This window comes from Sturnus vulgaris, unplaced genomic scaffold (assembly GCF_052056855.1).
Source record: "Sturnus vulgaris isolate bStuVul1 unplaced genomic scaffold, bStuVul1.hap1 Scaffold_84, whole genome shotgun sequence".
NCBI lineage: Eukaryota > Metazoa > Chordata > Aves > Passeriformes > Sturnidae > Sturnus > Sturnus vulgaris.
In genome coordinates, this window is record NW_028276728.1 from 31433 (window position 1) to 51942 (window position 20510).

A 20510-nucleotide genomic window follows, 5' to 3' on the forward strand; every position below is an offset into this window, starting at 1 on the left:
CAGGAATAGCAATAAATTTAATTACAAACACATCATTAAGTACAACCTGGAATATTAATTAATTTATTTACAAAGACATCATTAACAGAACCAGGAATATTCACAATTTACAAAGACATCATTAGCAACGCCCAGGAATATTAATAAATTTAATTACAAACACATCAATAACAGAACCAGGAATATTAATAAATTTATTTACAAATACATCAATAACAGAACCAGGAATATTAATAAATTTATTTACAAACACATCAATAACAGATCCAGGAATATTAATAAATTTATTTACAAATACATCAATAACAGAACCAGGATTATTAATAAATTTATTTACAAACACATCAATAACAGAAAAAGGAATATTAATAAATTTATTTACAAACACATCAATAACAGAACCAGGATTATTAACAAATTTAATTACAAATACATCAATAACAGAACCAGGATTATTAACAAATTTAATTACAAATACATCATTAACAGAAAAAGGAATATTAACAATTTTCAGGGACATCATTAACAGAACCAGGAATATCAACCATTTCCAGAGGCTGTTGGGAAGGATGAATTAGGGAAACCTGATAAACACAAGTGCCCAGCAAAAAAACTTTAAGAATACGGAAAATAAAAACAAAATAGAAATTATATCGATTTTCAACTGGAAAAAAAAATGTCTGAAAGCAGCGGAATGCCTGCAGGCCCCTTGGTTTAGATAATGTTTGATGCTGTAAATAAATAAAAAAAAATCAGACACCCACCCCAGGCATGGCAGGAAGGGAGAATTTAGAGACAAGAAAAGCAGTAAAACATGGAAATAAAGTAATTCCTATAGGCTGGGTGCAAATGTTAGAGAATTTGTGTCTTGTACGAGATGGGTGAGTGGGAATGAGAATTTTCAACACAGAGGTAGAAGCTGTCCCTGCCTTGTCCTTGGGACAGCTCCAGGATGCTCAGTTCTTGCCACTCATCCTCCTCTGGGGGCCAGGGCTTGAGCCAGGTGCTGTGGAGGTTCCCATATTCCCAATTCTCCTGTTACAGCTCTTTGTCACTGTCACCTCCCCAGGGGGACTGCACTGATGCTCTGCCAGCATCCCCTGTGGCATGGCCAGTGGAGTCTTCCTCTTGGGAAAGCAAGGGTGGGTTTACAGAAGAGTTTTTTACTGGCAAAAGTAAAGGACGTTTTGGAGCAATGAGAAGAAACCCAGTTCCCATTAGGATGGTTTGAAGTACACTACACATTTTCCTGCGTTGTAAAATGTCCCAACTAGAGAGTGTTGCTGTGCCTGCCATCAGGTGTGAGCCCCACGGGCACAGCTCTGTGTGTGAAGGCTTTGTGTCAGTGGCTGTGCAGCAGCACCCAGAGCCAAAATCACAGGTGATGCTGAGCTTGCACAGTCGCTGTGTGGGCATCCAGATCCTGCACCAGGGGCTGGAGGAGGTTGAGTGGTTCAACCACTCTCATACCTGGGAGAAGTGATGGTGGTGGAAATGAAGAGACGGGGTCATCATGGTGTGCTTGCATCAAGAGATGAAGCCACGGAGCCGTTTATTGATGCACGGAGCAAAGTTTATATCCTTTGTCAGGATATAAATATTATTTATATATATTTTTAGCAATAGCACACCAATAATGTCACTAAGGTGTATTGCTCACTCGTAACTAAACAACATTGCTCAATCCATGCCTCGCTGTGAGCTGACCAGGTAACAGCAATAATTCCCTAATATTGCATGCTCAGCACCTGGTACCAAACACTTTCTAATCTCTTGCTTTCCTTCTTCAAAATCCCAGTTACTCTGGGACCATGTGCCAAAGTCAATAGGATGGGTTTGATCCAAGAGTAAATATGAGGCAGAGACGATGAAAAAGAGAGAAAAACCAAAATGGAATAGAGGTGGGGGGAGAGAAAGAGAGTGACAGAGCCAGATGAAGTAGAAAACCTCAGCACTCTGTGGATCCCAATGGAATTCTGCTCCCTGATGGAGACCATCCCCAGATCCCTTGGAGATGGATCCCAGTGGCATAGTGTGGATGCTCTACATCTCTGTCTTCTTGGTGCTCAGGGTGCCCCACAAACACGGAGTTCTGGGGGTCCATACACTCTTGGGCCAGGGGGGAAGGCCCAGGTTCCTCCCCTGGCAGGGACAAGTCTGACACAGGCTCTGGCAGCAGCCTCTGGCTCTGCTGCATCCCTTTGCATCAGGAGCAGTGCTCTGCTGCAAGGCCTCAGCAGTGAGTCTGGGCAGCGCTTTGGGGCTCTGGGATGGATTCTGGCCCCTCCTCAGGTGTCCCTCACGGCCATGTGCCGTGGATGTGGCCTTCCCGGGCTGGGCATTTTCCAGCGGAGCCAGTTTGTGTGAGGGAGGATGGGTGTTGAGTGCCTGTGAGCAGAGGTTCCCCCACAGCCCCAGAACTCTCGTCCTCCCTGGCTGGCTGTGGGCAGTGTGTGCAAAGGTGGCCTCAGCAGATGAGCCTGTGGGCTACGGCCTCCCCCAGCCCCAGCCTGGCCCAAGCTGATTTTCAGGACAGCTGCTGGCTTTGGCTTTCTTGGGATACATTCTCCTGCCTCAGTGCTGTGTCCTTGTCCCTAGAGCAGAGAGAATTGATCAGTGGTGTCACCTTTATGGTACCTCAGGTGCTGTTTGGCAGCTCAAGTCCCAGGCCAAAGCTGCAGTCAGGTGAAGGAGGGCTGGGCTGGGCTGGTCTCAGCCTCTTTATTCAGGAGAGGATTTTTGAGGTCCTTCTGAAGCCAGACTATACTGTGACTCTAGAAGATGTGTGGATGTGCATTTTAACTTGATAACATTAATAGAAATTAGAATTATCATCATTACTTTATTATATTTATTATAATTATTTCCTCCTAGTTCTATTTCTTCGTATTCCTCCTCCTCCTCTTCTTCTATTTCTTATTCTTCTTATTCTCTATATTATTCTTCTTATATCGATGCTTAAAATTATTATTATTTTTACTACTACCACTATTTCTTCATCATAGTATTTCTATAATCCTTCTTCCTATTATTATTAATTTTCTTCTTATTATCACTATTTCTTCTTATGTGCTTCTTCTTGTTCCTCTAGTTGTTCTTCTACTTTTTATTTATTCTTATATTGTCGTTTTTATTCTGCCTATCTGCCTTATTGCTGTATATGCCTTCAACTGCCCTGAGCAGTTCCTTCTTCACCTTTGCTTTCTTTCTTCTTTCCTGATCCACATTTATTCCTATTGCCCATCTCTGTTCCCTCCCCTGCAAACAGCTCCTCCCTGTTTGCCCTTTCCTCTCTGGCCCCACTCCCCATTTCAGTTCCTGAGCTGGCACCATGGGAACGTCCCTTGGGGAGCAGGATCATCCTCCAAGTGCTGCAGGAATTGTCTGCAGGGTCCTGCAGTGCCTCGTGCTGCTCCCTTGCCAGAGGCACCACAGGCCAGGGGGGCACATCTGGGCTGCTGTGTCTGGGTGTGGGGCTCCCTGTTGTGGGTAATGAGGAGGGGCTGGAGAGGCTCTGCAGGACTGACAGGATGGGCTTTGGGGCTGTGTGGAGAAGCTGAGGGCCCTGGGCTGCTGGACCTGCTGAAGAGGCTCTGGGCTCATCCTGCACCTGCTCCAGGGGTGGTTTCAGGGAATCACAGAATCAGCCAGGCTGGAAAAGACCTTGGAGATCATCAAGTCCAACCTGTGTCCTGACACCACCTTGTCTCCCTGAGCCTCCTCTTCTCCAGGATAAACATCCCCAGCTCCCCCAGCTGCTCCTCACAGGACTTGTGTTCCAGACCCCTCACCAGCCTTGTTGCCCTTCTCTGGACTCACTCCAGACCCTCCATGTCCTTCCTAAATTGGGGGCCCAGAACTGGACACAGCACTCGAGGTGCTGCCAAACCAGTGCTGAGCACAGGGGAAGAATCACTGCCCTGCTCCTGCTGGCCACACCATTCCTGATCCAGGCCAGCTGCCATTGGCCTTCTTGGCCACCTGGGCACACTGCTGGCTCATGTCCAGCCTGCTGTCCATCAGTGTCCCCAGGTCCCTTTCTGCCTGGCTGCTGTCCAGCCACTCTGTGCCCAGCCTGGAGCACTGCAGGGGTTGTTGTGGCCAAAGTGCAGGATCCAGCACTTGGTCTTGTTAAATCTCACCTTGTTGGATTTGGGCCCTGGATCCAGCCTGTCCAGGTCCCTCTGCAGAGCCCTCCTACCCTCCAGCACATCCTCACTCACACCCAGCTTGGTGCCATCTGCACATTTCCTGAAGCTGCACTCCATGCCCTCATCCAGATCATCAATGCAGATATTGAAATCCACGCTGGCTGCCTCTGATCCCTCAGCCATCCTGGAGGTGCCCTGTGCTGGCACTCAAGGTGATCTGTTCCATCACCTCACCAGGCACCCAGGTCAGGCTGACAGGCCTGCAGTTCCCCACATCCTCCTTCCAGCCCTTCTTGGGGATGGGCTCACATTGGCACCTCCAGTCCTCTGGCACCTCCCTGCTGAGCCAGCACTGATGAGAAATGATGGAGAGCACCTTGGGCAGCTCATCCAGCAGCTCCCTCATCCCCCTGGGATGGATCCCATCTGGTTCCAGAGACACCTGTGAGCATCTGAGTGGCTCAGCAGGTCCCCAGCTGCTTCCCCCTGGATTCCAGGGGTCTGTTCTGCTCCCTGTCCCCATCTACCAGCTCAGGAGAACACTTGTCCTGAGGACAACCTGGCTTATTGTTGAAAACTGAGGCAAAGAAGGGGTTGAATACTTCAGCCTTTTCCTCATCTTTGGTAAACACATCCCCCCCAAGAAAGGAATGGAGATTTTCTGTGCTTCTCCTTTTGCCATTAATGCATTTATAAAATCATTTTTGTTATCCTTCACAGAAGCAGCCAGGTTAACTCCTCATTTGAGCTTTCACCTCTGATTTTCTTTCTGCATGCCCTAACAACTTCTCTAAATGTTTCCTGAGTTGCCTGCCCCTCTGTCCAAAGGTAATGCACCTTATTTTCTCCATGACATCCTGATAAAAGCTCCCTGCCTAGCCAGGCCAGTTATTTTCCTCTCTAGCTCTCTTTCCTGTGTGAGGAAAGTGAGGGACAGGCTGCTTCTGCTCCTTCAAGATTCCTTTCTTGAAGTGTCTCCATTCTTCCTGGATCCTTTAAGAGCTGTTCCCCTTAAAAAAACCCCCAACAATTAAATTATCCCCAAATCTGCATTCTGAATAGGCCAAAGTCTGCTCTCTAAAGGTCCAGTGTAGAAGTTTTGTTGATGACCCTCCTTCTTTCACAGAATATTAAAAAACTGCATTATTTCATGGTCACTGTACCCCAAAGAGCCTCTGAGCACCACATCTCCCTCCAGCCCTTCTCTGTTTGTGAACAGCAGGAGACAGAGCTTTCCTTGCCAGTGAGAAGAGAAGGAATTTTGGTTTTGATCAAGGCCATATTATTTTTATTTTTCAGTTCAGAGAAGGGCTGACTGAAGCATTCCTTAAGTGATCTTGGTGCTGAATGTCTCCTTAGGAGGTCTGGGCTTGCAGAAGAATGAGCCCCTTGCAGGCCAACCCTGTTTGGACAAGCTGCTCCTCACCCCCAGCCTCACCATGTCTGACATTGCCTAGCTGGGACTGCCATCCTAAAACATAAAAACCCCTCTATAAATTTATTATTAATATTGTAATTTAATTAAGTCATAAAAGTATAATTATGCTTTTATTTTTATTATAGTCTTATTTTTTATACCTAAATTTTATATCTATATGAAGAAATTTACACATTGTTAGCAACCAGAAAAATTAACGGTCATTGGCTATAAGAAACAAAATTCACTTCATTAATTAATTGACCACTATTGGCCATTGATTTCTCCCTGTTTATGATAATTAGTCCTATGTTAATCCCTTTCTCATCTTTTTAATCATTTTCACAGACAGGATAAAACAGGGCCACTTTGGGGCCCATGAAGATATGTTCTGGGTTATATTTCAGGAAGTTTTGGGTCTGGGGAGGGAATTTAGAGAGAACTTGAGGGTCTGGAGGACACTTCAGGTAGCCAGGTGGTCACTTAAGGATTCTGACAGAAACTCCAGGGTCCTGGGGAGCTCTTGGGGGTCCAGGGGGGCACTTGGGGGTCAGGGAGGGGAATCTGGGGCCATTTGGGGTCCGGGCGGGCCCTTAGGGGGGCTCTAATGGGGCTTTCCGGGGCGCGGGGGATGATGGGAGTTGTAGGCACAGGTATAACACGGTTCAATAGGGCCGCGGAGCATCATGGGAGTTGTAGGTGCAGCTACAATGTCTCTGGGTGGGGCGCGGTGCATGATGGGAGATGAAGTCACGGCTGCAATAGCACTCTAAGGGAACCGCAGAGCATGATGGGAGCTGTAGTCCAGGAAGTGGATGTTTGGGGGTCCGGGAAGGCACCTGGGGGACACTTTTGCGTCCCAGTCACAACTTGAGGTGCTCAGGAGGGAACGTGAACGGTTTGGGAGCACTTGGGGGGAGCTTGGGAAGCTCTAACCGGGCTCTTTAGGGCACAGGGAAGGGCAGGAGTTTTAGGCACAGACCTGTGTTCTGAGGGACTCTGGGGGACGCAGGGAATGACAGAAGCTGAACTCCCAGAAGTGACTGTAACAGGAATCTGTGGGGTTGGGAGCTTCCATAGGATCTGGAGATGCTTTTGGGGTGGTCCCGAATGGGCGCTGAGGGGGACCTTAGGAATCCTGGAGGCTCTGGGGGACACTTACGGGACATGTCGGGGGCAGATACCGGGGTGCTGGGGAGCGCGGTGCATGATGGGTGTTTTACTCCTGGCTCCAATGGGGCTCAACTGGTGTGTGGGGCATGATGGGAGTTATAGGTAAAAAGAAAAGATGGCGTCGAGTCTAGGCACCGCCCATGATGCCACGATCTCTGGAGCTGATTGGCTGCGGGCGATGATGGGCGGGAGCCTCGACAAATGGGAGGCGGCGTAGGCAGGAACAGACCATTCAAGCCCTCCCAGTACAGCCCAGTTCATCCCCAGTACAGCCCAGGAGAATCCCAGTGCACCACCAGGCCCTTCCTGTACAGCCCAGTTCATCCCTAACACAGCCCAGTCCATTCCCACTGCCCCTCGAGGCCCTACCAGTACTCTCCAGTCTGTCCCAGTACACCTTAGTTCATGCCCAGTCCCTTCCAGTTCCCCCCAGTGTCATCCACAGTATGTGCCAGTGTCTGCCAGACTTCCCCACAGTGTTCCCAGTGTCCCTAGTTTGTCCAAGTATTACTCACATTATCCCCAGTTTGCCCCAGTATGGCCCAGTATCACTCCCAGTACATCCTGGAATGTCCTCAGTGTGTCTCTGTGTAGCCCCAACATCCACCCTCACAGCTGGCCCAGGGCAGCTCTGCAGTGGTTTTGGTGGAACCTTGGGCTGGCACACACCTGAGGAGTGTGTCTGTTTGCAGTGGGGAACATTAGGAGTTTTAGATTGCTTTAAAAAAAACCCAAAAATACAAAACTCCTCTTTGCCAGACCTTCTGAGGAGAGACCCTGGATCAACATCAATCACAGAATGCTGCAATCACCTCTGCTCTAAAGAGAACAGTAATAAAATACGCCCTTGAAAATAGGAATGGATATTTCTAAGAAGCTCTTTCAAATATTTCTCCATATCTGGTGTTGAAAACCTTCCTAATGAACTGCACTGGACCAGAGGGAAATCATTGCAGAGCCATTGTTTGTCAGGACTTGCTTGATCCCAGTGAGCCCCGTGGTGCATTTGGTGCTGCCAAGGAGCTCGAAATAATATTTTGGAAAGATTGGCTCTCTCTCTGCAGTGCTGCCCTTGCCAGGAGCCCAGCCCAGCTCAGCAGCACAGACACAGCACAAGGACTTTAATGACCCTCTCGGGGTTGGGGCTGAGGCCCTGAACATCAGTCCCTGAGAGGGAGCTGAAGAAACCTCTCAAGAATTCCAAGTTAGATCCAAACTCCAAAGTTTCTCTTACTTTTAGTGAGTCCCGCTGATAAATATGAAGGAGAAAGTCTCCCAAGGGTTGAATTAGAGCAGAAAATTGATGACAATGATGTCAGGTAGGCAAAAATAGGGTAAAGGAGGAAAAGAAACCTCTCAAGAATTCAAAGTCAGATTCAGAGTCCAAAGTTTCCTGAAGTTCTAAAGGGTCCCCCTGAGGGGCATGACTGAGAAAGTGTCCCCAGGTGTGGGTTTATTGTATTTACATTATATTTTTAAAATGTGGGTTTATTTTTTTATGACATGTTTTTAAAGTGTGGGCTTATTATTTTTATGTTACAATTTTGGTGGGGATTTTTTCTTTTCTGAATGAAACAGAGAGACAGGACTTCTGAGTTGCTTTGGAAAATGTGATTTATTTTTTTATTTTCTATCCAGGCAGAAAGGGTAAGTTTGTCTTAGGGATGTTCACAGCATAGCTTAGAAGTCAGAAGACTTATGGCTACAAGGTCTTTTCAGGATTTATGAACCAATAAAACACTGTTAACAGAGATATTTAGGTTTCTAATTCAATACTAAGATATTTCGCCTTACTGACCCATAATACAGAGTGAACTTTCTTAGCCAGTTATATCCTGACACACAAACTTACATTGCTGCACTCTAAAACTTCTTGTTCCCTTTGTAATTACCTTTATTTCTTCTAGATCTTAAATTCCAAAGCTAAAGCTATCTCTACTTAACTGTGTTTAATTCTAAGCTTTGGCTTACAGACCCTTGCATTTTGAATTCTAACACAGCCATGAATTGAGTTTGCTCTGGGTGTTGCCTGCAGCCTCCATCAGCTCCAGCTGGGCTTTGCCTTTCCTGAACACATGAACACACGCTCAGGGCAGATTTCTGAATTCCTCCTCTGTAGCTTGTCCTCACTTCCACCTCCTGGTCGTTGTGCTGTGGCTCATGCCTGTCATTTGTCCCTGAGGCAGCACAGCCCCCCTGGCCAGCACAGGCCCCACATCCCCTCATCAGACACGGCACAGCACAGGGAGTGTTTTGGGTGGGCAAATGTTCCCCACCACAGTGTCCACTCCACACCTCAGTGTCCAGTCCCAGCACCCACATCCTGTGCCAGGGGTCACAGAGAGCCCTGCTCTGGGCTCTGCCAAGGGCTGGGTGAGGAGGGAGCCCGGGCAGGGCTGATGCTGCCCCTAGAGCAGTGCTGAAATGGGCAGGAGGAAGGAGATAAGCACAGAACAAATAGACCAAGACACTGGGGTGAGAGCCCAGGTCTGGAAGTGGCTGATGGAAGAGGCTGGAGGGATGCTCAAAGCCCTGGGGCACCTTCTCACACTGGCCATGCCACCAAGGCCACAGACCAAGCTCCTCAGTGCTGCACCTGCCTGTCTGAGATCCCTGCCAGGGGACTGGCACAGCAGCACACACCTGCTGGAACGTCCTGGCCCTGCAGAGTCACACAGCTCAGCTGACACGAGTGGGTTTTATCTCCTGAGCTCTCGCCTTAATTCCATGGGGCTTCAGACTTCCACAATACTCTCCTTGCTTCTGAAGTGTCACAATGGTCCCTTGCTGCCATGAGGCCCTGCAGGGTCACAATGGCCCTTTGGTTCCCCACAGTGTCACAATGGTCTCCATGATTCCATGGGGCCTTGCAATGCCACAATGGTCTCCATGGATCCACGGTGCCCTGCAGGATCACAAGGGCCCTTGGGCTGCACCAGGCCCTGGAATGCAACAATGGCCTCTTGGTTCCACACAGCCCTGCTGCTTCACACTGGGCCCTTGGCACCATGCAGCCCAGCAGGGCCACAGTGATGTCCTTGGTTCCATGAGATCCCACAGTGTCAAAATGGTGCCTTGCTTCCATACAGCCCAGCAGTGCCACAATAATGTCCGTGGTTCCACAGGGTCACCACAGTGTCACAATAATCTCTTGGATCCCTGCTGTCCCCACAGTGTCACAATGGCCCTTTCATTTCAGAACGCCCCACAGTGTCACAATGGTCTCCATGGTTCTCCATGGGGCCCCACACTTTCACCATGGTCTCCACAGGAAGGAATCCATGAATCCCCCGTGTTTCATGGCTCAGGAACTGCAGCCACCAGAGGCAAAGGCCAGACAGATATGACTGTCCTGGCAGTTTCTGTCTGGGAGAAACCCTTGCAGATAGGAATTCTGGAGGAAAAGCACCAATTTTCGCCATGGGTACCTGTACAGGAGGGATGGTTCTTTTCCATAGGAAGGAAAGCATGGAGCCCCAGTGTTTGAAGACCGGTGAGACCCAGTCCCAAGGAAGCCAAGGGCAGCCAGAATGTTGGAAATGGCAACTTTTGTTTGGGAGCAATCACAGAGATTGAGAATTTTGGAGGGGGAAATCTCATTTTGGCAAGGGGTGCCTGGATAAGAAGGACAGTTCTTTTCCATGTGAAGGAATGCCCAGGGTTTCAGGGGCACATGAGAAGAGACCCTCAAGATGCCAAGGGCAGTTGGACCAGTCAGGCCAAGCCAAGCAGACCTGCTACCTGTTCCCTTGGATCCATGTGGTCCTGCAGTGCCACCATGGTTGTGTCATATTGGATCCTTGGTTCCATGAGGCCCAGCTGTGTCACACTGGCCTTTTGTTTCACTGGGGCTGCACAATGTCACAATGGTCCCTTGTTTCCATGAGCCCTTGCAGTGCAACAGGGGTCTCCTTGGTGCCACAGTATCCCAATGGACCCTTGGTTCCGTGGGGACTCACAATGGCAGAAGGGTCTCCTTGGTTCCATGAGGCCACAAAGTGTCACAGTGGCCCCTTGGTTCAATGAGGCCTGTGATGCCTTAAGATTTTAGCCTTTCTATTTTTCAAATCTTATACTCAAGAGTGCATAACTCTAAACTCCATACAAAATGTTAGTTAACTGTCTTCACATTTTGGTCAGACAAAACAATTCCTCTAGCCTGAAACTTAAGGACACCCTACAGCCTCAGGCTCTGAAAAATATCAACAAAAGTGAGTTCAGGGCTGAGAAAACAGGGAATATGGCTTCATTGCCTGAAGCTGTAATTGGAGGATTAACCTCTGATACCAAATGAACCAAACTTAAATCTGTCTGAAAAACTCATCACCACTGTCCATCTTGGGTGTAGCCTCTAGGAGGCTTTTGACTGCCCAAGGTGAATCTATTGAAGGCCTGTAATAAATACTCACTTTATTCTCTTAACCTTGTCTAGCCTCTGTTCTAGGTAGCCACTCCAAGGCATCCCCTGTAGTGTCACAATAGTCTCCATGATTCCATAGGGCCCTGCAGTGTCACAACAGACCATTGATTCCATGAGACCCCACAGTGTCACTAGGGTCTCCTTGTTTCCAAAATGCCCCAAAATGCCACAATAGCCCTTGACTTTCAGAAAGCCTCAAACCATTGTAAAAATGGTCTCCTTTGTACCATGATGCCCTGGACTGCAACAAAAATCTCCTTGGTTCCATGGTGTCAGAATGGTCCCTTCTTCCCATGGAGCCCCACACTGTCACTGTGGTCCCCTTGATTCCATGAGGCCTTGCTGTTCTACAATGGCCCCAATGGCTACAATGGTCTCCAGTGGGGCTCTCTACAACTCCCTGAACAGAGGTTGGAGTCAGGTGGGGGTCAATTTCTTCTCCCAGGCAACCACTGACATAGTGAGAGGACACAGTCTGAAGATGAGCCAGGGGTAGTTTAGGTTTGACATCAGGAGAAAAATTCTTCACTCAGAGAGTGATTTGGCACTGGAATCTTCTGCCCAGGGAGGTGCTGGAGTCACTGTCTCTGGTGGCATTTAAAAACAGACTGCACATGGCACACGGAGCCATGGTTTAGTTGATGAGGTGATGTTAGGTTGGACATGATGATTTCAAATGTCTTTCCCAACTTCATTGCCTCTGTGATTCGTTTTCATAATAGTCTCCATTGTTCCATGAGGCCCTGCAATGTCACAATGGACCTTTGGTTCCATGAGTCCCCACAGTGTAACAATGGATCTTTGGTTCCATGAGGTTCCTCAGTGTCACAATGGTCTCCTTGGATCCACAGTGTCACAATGGCCCCTTGGTCACAATGAACTTCTGGTTCCATGAGCTTTCATACTCTCAGCAATAATTCTGCAGTGTCACCATGGACCATTTGTTCCATGAGGTTCTGTGCTATAACATGGTCACCTTGGTTCTGTGAGGCCCTGCAGTGTCACATTGGACTCCTTGTCTCTGTGAGGTCCCACAGTGTCACAATGCACCCATGGTTGCAGGAGGTTCCACAGTGTCACCATGGCCTCCTTGGATCTGCAGTGTCACAATGGCCCCTTGGTTCCATGAGGCCTTTCTCTGTCACAATGGACTTTTGGTTCCATGAGGTTTCTCAGTGTCACAATGGTCTCCCTGGATCTGCCGTGTCACAGTGGACCATAAGTTCCATGTGGTCCCATTCTGTCAAAATGGATTTTGGTTCCATGAGCTCCCACAGTGTCAAAAGGCCCCTTTGTTCCTTGAGGTTCCATAGTGGAATATTTGACTCCTTGGTTTTGTGAGGCCCAGCTGTCACCAAATCTCCAAAATATCAGAATAGGACACCCTAACACTAATTTGATGTTAAAAAGGACATCATTTTTTTCAGGCCTGAGGTCCAATGTGGGATAACTCCTAACGTTACATGCACACATTATTGTATAAGTGTGTGGCGTATATTCAGTCATTACACATCTATTACAATTTACCCATTTCTATAAAACCCACCCCAAGCACCCAATTCAATCCTTGTTTCTTCTGTCACCGCCCCCATGAGCCAGATGTCTTCTTCTTCTCTTCTGGCAGTCCCTGCATGGAAAGCAGCCCCTGCATGCCTTGTTTCTCTGGTGAAAGTTCACAGGGACAGTAAAACTTGAGTTACCCCTTTTGGCATCAAGGCCAAGGCTTTGTGTGCCCAGGCAGAGGCAGGCAGGAGGCAGAGCTGTCAGCAAAGGAAGGGGCCAGCGAGGTGGGGCAGCCGGGGGATGACGACAGCCTGCAGGGACAGAGGCGCAGGGCATGGACACCGTAGGACAGCCTGGGCTGCAGAGGCCACAGGGATGGGCAGCAGCTGAAAGGCCCTGACACAGCCAACTCCTGCAGCACTTGGGCCATGCAGGCTGGCCCTGGGCCTGAGGCCAGCAGGGGACAAGTGAGCCTTGCTGTGCTGGGGCCTCATTGCCTCCTTGTCCCTGCTCAGCAGCCTGGCAGGGGCCGCCCCATGGTGCTGCCCTTGGCATTGCACATGGCCAGAGCCCAGTGGGCCGGGAAGAGCCCTGAGCAATGAGGGAGGGACAGGATCTGCCTTGCCAGGGGCTGGGGCTCAGCCCTTGTTCCTTTGCATTCCTGAAACACATTCAAGTTTGCTCAGCATCAGAGACATCTTTCCCTTGTTTGTCCCCACCTGTGATCACTGCCTCCAGCTCTAACTGGAACCTGGGGACAATTTCTGAGTTGTGTCCCTCACTGAGACCCATTACAACTTCAAGAAACTTTGGAGTTTAAAGCTGAATTTGAGTTCTTGAGAGGTTTCTAAAGCTCTCTCTCAGGGACTGATGTCCAGGGACTCAGCACCAAAGCCCTGAGAGGGTCATTAAAGTCCTTGTGCTGTGTCTGTGCTGATGAGCTGGGCTGGGCTCCTGGCACAGAGGCAGCTCCTGGCAACCAAGAAAAGCTTCATAAAGACATTTCTGCTGAGGAGCAGCTCCTCTCCCAGTCCAGCAGGGCTGAGGGCACTGCCTGCAGGCACTGAGGGGACAGGAGCCAGGCACAGACAGGCTGAAGGCAATCGGGACTGGGAAGACATTGAGCTGAGACTGCACTTGGGGAAACATCTTCACAGCCCTGGACATGGTGAGTGTGTGGGTGCAGGGCAATGTCCCCTGTGCTCCTGGAGGGATCTCCTGGAGCCAGCACAGCCCACAGCCTGGGGGATCTGTCAGGAGGACTCTCCCAGTTTCTCTGAGACAGAGGAGGAGGGAGATGAGGATGTGCTGCAGAGTGGGTCTGCCCTGGGCACCGTCAGAGGGACAGGGCAGGACGGCTCCTGCTGCCAGGGACGGCTGCAGGGGCTGAAGCTGGGGCTGCAGCCAGGGCTGCCCAGGGCTGTCCTGCAGAGCAGCTCCTGCAGCCCTCAGGGCTCTTGGCCAGCCCAGGCCATGTGCCACCTGCCAGGGACAGCTCTCAGCCTGCCTGGCAGCTCCCCATGGACTGTGGGGAGAAGTTGGAGGTGCAAGGAGCCACCCCCATCAGGGCAGATTCCTCCTGCTGTGGAGATGGTGCTGCATGGCCAGGGCTGCTCTCAGCTTTCTCCTCAAGGCAAGGCAAAGGGGCTGTCAGCTGTGTCTGTGTCACTGACACTCCTGCACTGTCCCACTGGCCATCAGCACATCTGCCTCCCATCTCCCTCACAAAGTGCCTCCTCACCCTCCTGTGCCTACAGACAGCAGCAGCAGCACCTTGGCTTGCAGCATCTCCGTTTGTGTGAGCTGCCCTTAAGGCCCTGCTGGCAGGGAGATGGCCCTGGGCAGTGCCCTGTGCTGGGAGGGGTGTGCAGGGCAGAGCTGAGCCCCCAGGGCTGGGCTGGGATCTGGCAGCACTGGCAGGGACAGAGCTTAGATAGAGAGAAAGAGCTCCCAGTAGGCACAACTGCAGGCAGCAGAGAGCCGGAGCAAACCTTTGAATCCCTTGATGTCCATGTGCACAAGTAAAGAGAGAAGGGTTTGAAGAAAACAATTTTTAAACATGAGTTGTCAAAAAGCCCACTTTATTTTCAAAAATGTTTTAACTGAGATCACCCTGAAATAGTGGCAGGTGTAATGAGCAAACGGCACCTGTGTGTCACCAGCAGGTGTGACTGTACTGGGGCAGAGGGAGCCCTGTTTTCTCTCTGGGCTTCCCAGTGTTCAGTCTAAGAGCAATGCTGAAGGTGAGGCAGTAACTCAGCAGCAAAAAGCTGAACTCAAAAATAAAAAAGAAAAAGGAATGTGAAATTTTCCCCAAGAGAATTTTCAGTGAATATGTAAGAAATAACATGGAGTGACCCACGGAAACCTGTCCCAGCTTGTCAATGTTTTCTTTCAACTGTCCACCATGCCCAGAGTGAAGAAATGTCCAACAGCAGCTCCATCAGCCACTTCCTCCTGCTGCCATTGGCAGACACGCGGCAGCTGCAGCTCCTGCACTTCTGCCTCTTCCTGGCCATCTCCCTGGCTGCCCTCCTGGCCAACGGCCTCATCATCAGCGCCGTAGCCTGCGGCCACCACCTGCACACCCCCATGTTCTTCTTCCTGCTCAACCTGGCCCTCACTGACCTGGGCTCCATCTGCACCACTGTCCCCAAAGCCATGCACAATTCCCTCTGGGACACCAGAATCATCACCTTTGCAGGATGTGCTGCTCAGGTCTTTCTGTTTTTCTTCTTCATTGGAACTGAGTTTTCCCTCCTGACCATCATGTGCTACGACCGCTACGTGTCCATCTGCAAACCCCTGCACTACGGGACCCTCCTGGGCAGCAGAGCTTGTGCCCACATGGCAGCAGCTGCCTGGGCCAGTGGCTTTTTCAATGCTCTGCTGCACACGGCCAATACATTTTCCCTGCCCCTGTGCAAGGGCAATGCCCTGGGCCAATTCTTCTGTGAAATCCCACACATCCTCAAGCTCTCCTGCTGTAAATCCTGTCTCAGGGAACTTGGGCTCCTTGCTGTTAGTGCCTGCTTAGCCTTTGGCTGTTTTGTGTTCATGGTTTTCTCCTATGTGCAAATATTCAGGGTTGTGCTGAGGATCCCCTCTGAGCAGGGACGGCACAAAGCCTTTTCCACCTGCCTCCCTCACCTGGCCGTGGTCTCCCTGTTCCTCAGCACTGGCACATTTGCCTACCTGAAGCCCCGCTCCATCTCCTCCACATCCCTGGAGCTGACCCTCTCAGTTCTGTACTCGGTGGCGCCTCCAACCCTGAACCCTCTCATCTACAGCCTGAGGAACCAGGAGCTCAAGGCTGCAGTGTGGACACTGATCACTGGACGATTTCAGAAAAAGTAAACTGCTGGCCAATTGCTGCATATCATTTGTAATATAAGTAGTCTTTGATTGTACTTGTTGGTTTGGATTGTTTTGGTTTGGATGTTGGCTTGTTCTTTTATTTCCTTTGTTTTATTTTTTTAATACTGCCCTTTAAGAAATGTCATTTTTCTTGTTTTTCTGTTTTTGTTTCTGTTCACCTTTTCTATGACACACAGACTGTGTCAATGAGGAGCTGTGCTCTTAATAGCTTCCAAAGAAATAAAGGATCTCACCACAGAGTTTTTACCAGAAATTCCCCTTTTGATCCCTTCTCTGGAGCTGCAGCAGCAATGTCTGTGTGCAGAGCTGGGGCAGATCAGTGCTGGCACAGCAGCTGTGCCCAGCAGCAGCAGCACTTGGTGTTGCCAGTGCTGCTCCCGTGCCACTGCCCCACTGCCCTCCTGGCCCTCGTGTTGCTGCAGGGCCTGAGTGCTCTGGGGGCCGGGCACAGCCCTGGGGGTGGCAGTGCCGGGGCTGCAGCAGGGACAGGCCATGGGCACTGCTGGGGCAGCACTGACGCCTCAGGGCAGGGCCTGGGGGCTCCAGGCTCCTTGGCCAGGCTCTCTCCAGAACCCTTGGCCAGGCCAATGCTGAGCAGAGAAAAGCCCCGGGAGCAGCCCCAGGCTGGCCGTGGGCAGGCTGGGGGCAAACAGCATGGCTGGTGCTCTGCAAGGTCCCTGCAAGGGGGACACCCTGGCAAGGAGCAGCAGAGCAGGGGCTGATTCATCCCTACTGCACTGGACACCCCAGGGCAGCGTCCCAGAGTGTCCTCATGCACCTGCCAACAACATCCCCCCTCTGCAGCCCTGGCCTCTCCCTCAGCTCACACAGGAGCCCCATCCTTGCAGGCACACACACGGCAGCACTGGCTCAGGAGCCCCTGTTTGCATTGCACACAGCAGGGTCAGCACCCCCATGGTGCTGCTGTGGGGACATGGAGCTGAGTGAGCACAAATGCCATCAGCCCCTGGGGCCAGCAAGGGCTGGGGGATGGCAGGGAAACCACTCAGGTTTGTTGTGGCCTCTGAAGGCAGCCAGAAAGTTTGTTCCCATGAGCTGTGAGTTTCCTGTCCCACTGCAGATGTTGTTGCTCAGAGCCAGGGCTGCCTGGCAGCCACTCCCAATCTGTCCTCAGCATTTCCTTTGCTTCACCTTTGCTTTCTTTCCTCTTTCCTGATCCACATTTATTCCTATTGCCCATCTCTGTTCCCTCCCCTGCAAACAGCCCATCTCTTTTTGCCCTTTCTTCTCTGGCCCCACTCCCCATTTCAGTTCCTGAACTGGCACCATGGGAACGTCCCTTGGGGAGCAGGATCATCCTCCAAATGCTGCAGGAATTCTCTGCAGGGTCCTGCAGTGCCTCGTGCTGCTCCCTTGCCAGAGGCACCACAGGCCAGGGGGGCACATCTGGGCTGCTGTGTCTGGGTGTGGGGCTCCCTGTTGTGGGCAATGAGGAGGGGCTGGGGAGGCTCTGCAGGACTGACAGGATGGGCTTTGAGGCTTTGGGGCCAGTGAGGAGAAGCCCAGAAACCTGGGTTGCTGGATCTTCTGAAGAGGAGGCCCAGGGCTCATCCTGCAACTGCTCCAAGGGTGGTTTCAGAGAATCACAGAATCGGCCAGGCTGGAAAAGATCTTGAAGATCATTGAGTCCAACTTTGTCCTTGACTCCACATTGTCTCCCCTAAGCCTCTTCTTCTCCACGATCAATAACCCAAACTCTCTCAACCACTCCTCAGAGCACTTGTATTCTAGACTCCTCACCAGCCTTGTTTCCCTTCTCTGTACACGCTCCAGCCCCTCCATGTCCTTCCTAAACTGGGGAGGGCAGGAACTGGACACAGGACTCAAGGTCCAGCGTCAGCAGTGCTGAGCACAGGGGAAGAATCACTGCCCTGCTCCTGCTGGCCACACCATTCCTGATCCAGGCCAGCTGCCATTGGCCTTCTTGGCCACCTGGGCACACTGCTGGCTCATGTCCAGCCTGCTGTCCATCAGTGCCCCCAGGTCCCTTTCTGCCTGGCTGCTGTCCAGACACTCTGTGCCCAGCCTGGAGCACTGCAGGGGTTGTTGTGGCCAAAGTGCAGGACCTGGCACTTGGTCTTGTTAAACCTCACCTTGTTGGATTTGAGCCCTGGATCCAGCCTGTCCAGGTCCCTCTGCAGAGCCCTCCTACCCTCCAGCAGATCAACACTCCCAGCCTACTTGATCTCACCAGGGTTGCACGAGGTCCTAGAGTGTCACAATGGTCCCCATGATTCCATGAGGCCTCCCAGTGTCACAATGTCCCTTTGGCTCCATGGGACCCCATGGTGTCACAAAGTCTCTTGGAACCTTGGGCCCCGCAGTGTCACAGTGGATCCTTGGTTCCATGAGGTCTCACAGTGCAGCAATGCTCTCCTTGGTTCCACAGTGTCACAATGGCCCCTTGCTGCCCCAGGGCCCTGCAGTGTCACAATCATCACAGAATCTCCCAGGCTGGAAAAGACCTTGGAGAGCATCACGTCCAACCTGTGACCCAACACCACCTTGTCACCCAGACCATGGCACTCAGTGCCACATCCAGTCTTTCCTTAAACATCTCCAGGAATGGTGACTCACCTACCTCCCTGAGCAGCCTATTCCAATGCCAAATCATCATTTTTGTGAAGAATTTTTCCTAATGTCTAGCCTAAAGCTCCCCTGGTACAGCTTAAGGCTGTGCCCTCTTGTCCTGCTGGTGTTCCCTGAGAAAAGAGCCCGGCCCTCACCTGGCTGCACCCTCCTGTCAGGGAGTTGTAGAGAGTGATGAGGTCTCCCCTGAATCTCCTCTTCTCCAGGATAAACAACCCCAGCTCCCCCAGCTGCTCCTCACAGGACTTGTGTTCCTGACCCCTCATCAGCCTCCTTGCCCCTGCTCTGGACATGCACCAGCCTCTCCATATTTCTCCTAAATTGAGGGCTCAGACCTGGACACAACACTCAAGGTGCTGCCCAACCAGTGCTGAGTACAGGGGAAGAATCACTGCCCTGCTCCTGCTGGCCACACCATTCCTGATCCATAGGAGTCCCAGGGGTTGGATGACGTAAAGGGTTGGGACAAAGTGTGATTGATTGTCAGCCATGAAGGGCCTCAATTTTCATATCTCTTCAGACTGCATTATAAGGTACTGAGGATCAATATCAATTGGACATTGGTGATATCCATTTCTAAACAGGAAAATAGGAGAAAAGAGTTCTGTCTGCATTGTTTTCAATAAAGTATATTCACTTGGAATACACTTCTGAAATCTGTCTAATTAACCACAGAAGAATTGAAAAATTATTCCCAGGGGATTTCCTTTGTTTGGGTGTTTTGAACAAATATTTATGAGTCTTTGTCACTGAATTCCAGAATAAAGAGCTCAAGAAGGAGGAGGCCTCTGGAGTAGGAAAATTCATCAGCAACCTCCAAGTGTCTGAGGATCCATCCTCATCAGAGCAGCAATGAACAGAAATGGGCACAGCTTTGTGGCTGCCCCAGCTTTGGGATGGGCCCTGGGCCTGGAGCAGGAGCAGCTCTGGAGGGCCCCAAGGCCGGGGCTGTTGTGCTGGCCTGGGCAGATGGGATGGCAGGAGGGGCTGCAGAGCTGTCAGGAGCTGAGGGAGAGGGGAGCAGGGCACCCAGGGAGCCTCCTTTTGCCTTGGCCAAGCACCTTCCCCCATGGCTGGGGCTGAGTCCTCTCTGAGCTGCAGCTGCTGCTGTGCCCTTGGCAGGGGCTGAGGCCGTGGGGCCACTGCCCAGAGCCCCCTGGCCTGAGCAGAGCTGTGGGGCCAGAGCCTGCTGCCCGATGCCCCAAACAGAACACAAACTAACAGAGTGTCAGTTTATGCGGTGCTTTATTCAGGGCCCGGGGAACCTGCGGACTAGCGTCCAAAGTCAGGGTCCCACAGTTCCCTTTTTCGTCAAGTTTTTTATACCTTTTTACAAAGTAGTCCACGTGCAGAGGTACACATTCTTCAAGACAATACAGATACATAAATCTTGTAGATATCATTCCTAAAAGTTATAAATTTTGCATGCTTGTCTATTCAAAACTATAGGCTACCCCCCTTTAATTCCCCCTTGCATGTTTTCCCATCACCAGAACCCTTTATTTATTATTATACTTTAGCCTTATCCTGAAAGTTTCTAGATGTTCTTATATGCTCCACTAAATTCTTTAATTATCTTTAATTATTGTTTCCACAGTCCCCAGCTCATTCCCAGGGCTGGTTCCCAGGGCCTGTCTGAGAACTGCAGTTTTCTAAGCCTTAGCATGACTACTACTATATCTACATTAGTCCTTTTTCTCATTATTTCGGTATCAACTCCCCCCTTTTGAGCATTCTTCAGATTTTCTGCAAGGATGCTCAATTCTTCAAGTTATGGTTTCTAAGTAGGATGGTGAGTCTTCTTTTCGAGTTGGCAGGATTACTTCTTTCCGGGTCAGTGCTCTCATAACACGTCGAG